The following is a 6871-nucleotide window of genomic DNA, read 5'->3' as shown; positions in this document are numbered from 1 at the left end:
GATTTGGATGTTGTGGCCGAGCGTGCTCCACATACGCAGGTTCTGCCATTTCATCAAGCCTATAAGTGACACATAAGCCTCACTAACATCCCCTGTTGAGGCTGACCCTCATACTTCCACAACCCTGCAAAACCCTGTGGGGGGAAAGGCTCTCCACTTTTTTAATGCCAAAAATACGGGAGATGTATACAGGGCAAGAAATAAATCCTCGCAATCGGGATTAGAGACAAAAGTTAATCTGCCGCATTGGTTCCCCAGTCCCTTTGGACATCCCTGGGGTCGAGGGAAAATGGTAAAGTAGAAAAGCTTGGGTCTTTCGGAGTTCGTTGTCATGTAGGGATGCCATTCAATAGATTTAAACAAGGAAAGGCCAGGGTAGATACCTTGCAAGGAATCGCCTAAAGCAGCTCTCTAGTTGGTGTTATTGGTCTAAACTCTTATGCCTCTAGGGCTTGTTTCAATTGTTAAAGCTTCACTGTAGAAGTTTCAGCACCAACCAAACATAGAACAATAGTCTCAGACTTTTGGTGTAGATGTGAAACTTTAATACAGACATTTAAGTTTCACCTAGACAGCGAAACTCAAATGCCTGGTAAACTTTTTTTTTTTGCCTGACATTCTCTCTCTTCTCATTTCCTCTTTCTTAGCCGCTTGTTTCTTCTTCGCAGCCGCTTTTCCTCTTCATAGCCGCTCGTTTCTTCTTCTCAGCCGCAGCAGCATCAGGTCCTCACCGCAGCGGTGGAACGAGCTCTGGTAGAAGACGAAGTTCCTCTCCTCCTACATCTCACCTTCCTCCGGTAGAAGACGAGGGGACGAAGCACCCACCATTATTTATGCCCTCCCTCATCTTCCTCCTTTCCATGACTTTATTCTTCCCATGTCTCTGTATTTTTAGATTGGCGATCTGATGATCATACAAACCACTGGAACCGTCCTGCGTTGTGATTGATATAGGCTAAATCAAACATTCCTACTGTTATTGCAGAAGGGCCCCAAGCGATGAATTTTATTTAGGCATCTTAACATCTAATGGGTGTTCAAACAAAAATCCGTGGAACCGTGACTAAACCATGGCCACCGGTCCCTGTTATGCTTTCTGAGACAGAAACAACATCCTTTAATGGTTCTTGAGAATCTTCAGTATGCAGGAAAGAACCACGACTCAGTGTATTGAGAATCTTCAGTATTGGTGGTTTTGAATCCGTTCTTTAGGGCCTTCTACTGGTATGGGTGTTGCTGGTTGAGCCATTTGATTTTCTAGAGGAGTGAATGCTGTGTGAACTTCCATCTATCCTTCATGGGTTCTTTTACCCCCAACATGTACAATCACGTCGCATTGCAATCAGATTGAACTTCCATCTATCTCACAATAGAAGGATGCTGCGTGCAGTTTTTTCGTGTGTAACAAGAAGCATTACCTCACTTGTTTTCGAGTTTATGGTTGGAACACTGTGGCCGAAGCTGGAACGATCGGTCAAAAAACGTAAGCATATGGATCATTCATTGTAGTTGCTATGTCAAATAGCACACATATTTTATGTGCTGGTTTCTGATGTACACTAATTACGTGATTTTATTGTGTAACACCTATGATTTTTTTTGTTAAATGTTTTTTTAATGCAATGTAGAAATAACAACAGTTTAGTTTCAATGTTTGCCTTCAAACAGGTGGAAAATTCCTGCATCCACAATACAAACATTGAACTAAAATACCTGGAACAAAAGTTTCAGGCATTCAAACACCATGGTGCATATGGCAGGTGAAACTTTTGTTCTACATGAAAGGTACCGGGTACTAAATACCCATCCATACCAGGTATTCAAGCACTACTTTGCTATTGTTCTTTCCTTCTCTTTCCCTCCAACCTGTCCTTCCAACCAAACAGGGCGTTAGTGTCTACCTCTAACCATGGTTTTCGTAATCACCCACTAGTACCAACCGCCATTCTCCAAGACCCTTGTGCCAAAGAGCTCTGAAGAAAACCAATAGGGCAAAACACACTTAAGCCCTTTAAGTAAGAAACAGCCCTACCTCTCAGGGCATTCGAACTTCATTATTCTCAGTATGAGGGAAACGAAGGTCCCCGACTATATTTATATATCGGGCAACCTAGGTCAGATCCGACATTAAGAGTGTACTACTATGTACGTTTAATGGTTCCCAACTTCTACGACTATCAATCAACCCTCCTTTGGAAACAACACCTTGTCCTCAAGGTGCAAATGATGGGAATCGTTGTTGTAGCTGTTGGGCATCCTCCCAAGTAGGTTTAGGCCCTTCAGGGCCTGCCCACTCCACCAGCCGCTTACTTGATGCAGTTTCAGCATTATGTATGCTTCTTTGCAGCAATACACATAATGAAGTGGGAGTTCCAGAGGCTACAACCTGGTTCACATGAAGATGGCACAACTTTGGCCTCGAAACAGGCGAAAACAAGATGTACAGCAAAATTTTCGATGAGCTGCAACTTGTAGGCCACCTTCCATATCCTTTCCACGAATTGGAAAGGTCTGCAGTATTTTGCCTAAAATTTACGTGCGCTTGCAAATTTTGGTGGCACCTTGCCCATGGGGAAGTTTTTGAGGTAAACTCATTTTCGTATCTTGTAGTCCTTGTCCCTGCAATGTGGTGTTTATTATGTTGTTGCATCATAAGATTCTGGGCAGCAGAAAAGCTCCCACCTCAAGTACCTTGTACGGCTAGAAGAGTTGAACCTCTATTTCGTTGATTGTTTTCCTTGAGGGTCGTCTTAGGTCAGGGAGGGGAGGCCTGCCATACACAGTTTCAAAGGGAGATATACTCCAATTGATGAACCGGTGTCAGTGTTGCGAGCAAATTCATCCCATGATATGTAGTTCATCCAATTGTATGGTTGGCGCACAGTACAACCGGTTTCGAAAGCCCTATTCACTGCCTCGGCTGCCCATCGATTTGAGGGTGGCAGGATGTGTTCATGTGGACACCTTACTTGAGTTTCGAAAACTCTATTCACTGCCTCGGTTGCCATGGGTTTTTGAGTGGTAGCATGTGCTCGTGTGGAGTTTAGTCCCTTGCAGCTTAAAGTAAATAAGTTTGCAAAAAGTTGCTCAAACATAAGAAATTGTAATCACTTAGTATGGTTCCCACATCCCAGCATGCTATGAAGTTTACCATTATGCTCTTGGAATGCTTTGGTCATGTCTTTGGTTGTAAATGGGTACACCAGGGCTATGAACTGGGAATATCTCGAGAGTCTATCAACTATTACTAGACGACTAACTTCCATCAAGATCTGGGTATCCTCCTCTTAGTTAGGACTAAGCATAAAGCTAATTCAGAATTAAAACTAATTATTTAAATATAGTTAATTATGCTAACATTTTCATAATATTAAATTAAATTTTCCACCTCTTTTATTATTTAATTATTGTTTATAATTTCCTTGAAAATAAAATATATTAAAATATAATATAATATTAAACAATAAAATCTATTATTTTTACCTATAAATAGGGGTTGACGTCCTATACTCCTATTTTGGAGGCATGGTGAGAAGAGGAGAAAAAAAGAGAAAGGAAGAAAAGGAGAGAGGAGAGGAAAGAGAGGGTAGACATAGAAAAAAACTAGGAAAGAGAAACTGTATGCCGACGATGAAACTTCACTGAATCCTTCCTCGCTTGCACTGTAATCACTTGGAGTAGAAATTTGCTGAAATACCTGGAAGCATATGAAGTCTATAGACAAATCTTCCCAAACGCATGCTAGAATAGGAAGTAGTTAGAGGAGCTCAGCAAGTCGTATAGAGTCTCATATTTATGCCTTATCTCGCAAGCTTTAACATAATCCCAAATGTCCTTTATTCCAAGCACGCCAATAGAAGGTTGTTTTCACCCAAAATTTTCCAAAAATACTCCATTCAGATTTAATCCTAGACCCAAAACAAATTTGCAACTATTCGAACGAACATGAATTTTTAAACCCAAGTTTAGATCCAAATCAAGCATTTCAAACTCAAAATACAAAATCAAGTTCAAAGCGATAAAGTCTGGTGCTATAAGCGCCGCGCGAGCGTGCACAAACCTCTCCCTTGTTTTACGCTTCGTCTTCGCACCAAAATATATTTTTGAAGCTTAAAACAAAGCCGACCACATTTTTATAACAAAAAAAAAACAATTTTATACATGCTTTAAATAAAATTAAAAAAAAAAGGAGTTTGTGCGCATTGCGCAACACGTGCGCGCGATCACGTGCAGTGCACTCGCGTGGCATGCGCTGTTGCGTGTGCGCACGTCGCGTGACCGTGCGTGCCACTCATGGGTGCACGCCCTCAAGGGTGTTTTGCGTTGGCACACGCTGTCAGGTGCAAGCTCCATTTTTCCTTTGAAAATTGACTGCTAGAGAGCAATTTTGGACATTTTAAGTGGCATTAGCCCTGCCTACACCTCAAGAAGGGATTTGGAGGTCTAACAACTAATCATACTCATTTCTTTTTTAAAATAATTTAAAATTATTTGAAATTCTATGAAAATGTTGTGAAATTTAAAAAAATTGAATTTTGAGTTTTGGCTCCAAAACCTCCTATAAATACCCTCACAATCCTCCATCTTGAGCATGGACTAACTTTTGGGGGATTTTTAATGTTTCATCACTTTAGAGAAAGGAAGAAAAGGAGAGAGGAGAGGAAAGAGAGGGTAGATATAGAAAAAAACTAGGAAAGAGAAAATGTATGCCGACGATGAAACTTCACTGAATCCTTCCTCGCTTGTACTGTAATCACTTGGAGTAGAAATTTTGCTAAAATACCTGGAAGCATATGAAGTCCATAGACAGATCTTCCCAAACGCATGCTAGATAGGAAGTAGTTAGAGGAGCTCAGCAAGTCGTATCGAGTCTCATATTTATGCCTTACCTCGCAAGCTTTAACATATTCCCAAATGTCCTTTATTCCAAGCAAGCCAATAGAAGGTTGTTTTCACCCAAAATTTTTCAAAAGTACTGCATTTAGATTTAATCCTATACCCAAAACAAATTTGCAACTATTCTAAGATGAATTTTTAAACCCAAGTTTAGATTCAAATCAAGCATTTCAAACTCAAAATACAAAATCAAGTTCAAAGCGATAAAGACTGGTGCTATAAGCGTCGCGCAAGCGTGCACAGACCTCTCCCTTGTTTTACGCTTCGTCTTCACACCAAAATATATTTTTGAAGCTTAAAACAAAGCCAACCACTTTTTTATAACAAAAAAAAAACAATTTTATACACATTTTAAATAAAATTAAAAAAAGGAGTTTGTGAGCATTGCGCAACACGTGCGCGCGATCGCGTGCAGCGCACTCGCGCGGCACGCGCTGTTGCGTGTGCGCACGTCATCGCAACGCGTGACCGTGCGTGCCACTCGTGGGTGCACGCCCTCAAGGGCGTTTTTGTGCTGGCACACGCTGTCGGGTGCAAGCTCCATTTTTCCTTTGAAAATTGACCGCTAGAGAACAATTTTAGACATTTTAAGTGGCATTAGCCCTGCCTACACCTCAAGAAGGGATTTGCAGGTCTAACAGCTAATCATACTCATTTCTTTTTCAAAATAATTCAAAATTATTTGAAATTTTATGAAAATGTTGTGAAATTCAAAAAAATTGAATTTTGAGTTTTGGCTCTAAAACCCCCTATAAATACCCTCACAATCCTCACTCTTGAGCATGGACTAACTCTTGGGGGATTTTTAATGTTTCATCACTTTAATATTTGTCTCTCTTTCCATTTCTCTCTTCTTCTTCAACCTTGGGAGTAAGCATCTCCAAGTTTAAACTCCTCAATGGAGCACAAGAAGACCTCTTAGAGGGATCATATGATCATTTTGGACTTTCACCCGATGTGATCATTGAATCATTCAAAGAAGGAGGCTCATCCATATCCGATGTATGTAATCCTTCATTTTCATTTCCTCTTTTCTTCTTGTCACCTCTTCATAGTCGTGTAAGAAAGCTCAAATGATTTCTTATTCAGAATCAATAGCTATATTTGAATGCACCAGGAGTATGAACAAGGCAGAATAAATTCTATTTCTTCATTTTATCTCAAAAACTATACTCACTATATTGTCTTACTCTTTTATATGCTTGAGATGATGTCATACATGATATTCTAATTTTTTCTTAATTAATGAGCAAATGCACAGCTTGTGTTGTGATTTTTCTTCATGTGTTGATTTTTGAGGTTGGAACTTGTTCAACCTCAGAAAGCCTTCATGAATTTGTATATGTTAAAGTGCATCTTCATGTCATTTTCATGCTTAGTTTATTTCTTAATCATCCAATCAGAAACCCCAATAAGTACTTCATCATTCTCCATTTCATCCATTTCATGAGTATTTGATTTTCTTCAATGCCCAATGTTGGAAGAAATGTATTTTCTTGAAGCAAATAATATGATTTTATGTTCATATTTGAAAGTATGTTTTCCAAAAAAATTTCAAAATCAAATACCCTCTTTAGCGGCCTTGGAGACTTAACTTAGGTTCTTGCATGAGCCCAAGTTCCCTTTCGGCCTACATAAAAAATCGAAGTCGGATATTTTTAATTCATTTCTTGATTTTAACTATCATGAAAACATATGCATATGTACATGTTATATGCATATACGTGCATATGAATATCTTTCTTTGGCTTTCTCTCTTTATGATTTAATATATTTTTACAAACTCTAGTATTTATACGAATATATATACATGTATTCCATTTTTAAATCTTTCTCTCTCTCTCTCTATATATATATATATATATATATATATAGATATGTGTGTGTGTGTGTGTGTGTATAAATATGTATATGAATACGTATCTATTTTTCTTTTAAATATTTGATTTTGTGATTTTCAAGATCTCTTTCTATA

General features: G+C 39.0%; 1 long non-coding RNA gene across 1 annotated transcript; it reads left to right on the top strand.

The window, feature by feature from the left end:
• The first annotated feature begins 113 nt into the window (after nt 1–113).
• Nucleotides 114–3047, top strand: LOC116266053 (uncharacterized). The gene is made up of 4 exons (XR_004175238.2): nt 114–592; nt 669–1483; nt 1669–1816; nt 2348–3047. It is a non-coding gene; the product is annotated as an uncharacterized LOC116266053 (long non-coding RNA).
• The last annotated feature ends 3824 nt before the right edge of the window (nt 3048–6871 follow it).

Source organism: Nymphaea colorata, chromosome 12 (assembly GCF_008831285.2).
Source record: "Nymphaea colorata isolate Beijing-Zhang1983 chromosome 12, ASM883128v2, whole genome shotgun sequence".
Classification (NCBI taxonomy): Eukaryota; Viridiplantae; Streptophyta; class Magnoliopsida; order Nymphaeales; family Nymphaeaceae; genus Nymphaea; species Nymphaea colorata.
This window is presented reverse-complemented; position numbering and strand designations above follow the sequence as displayed.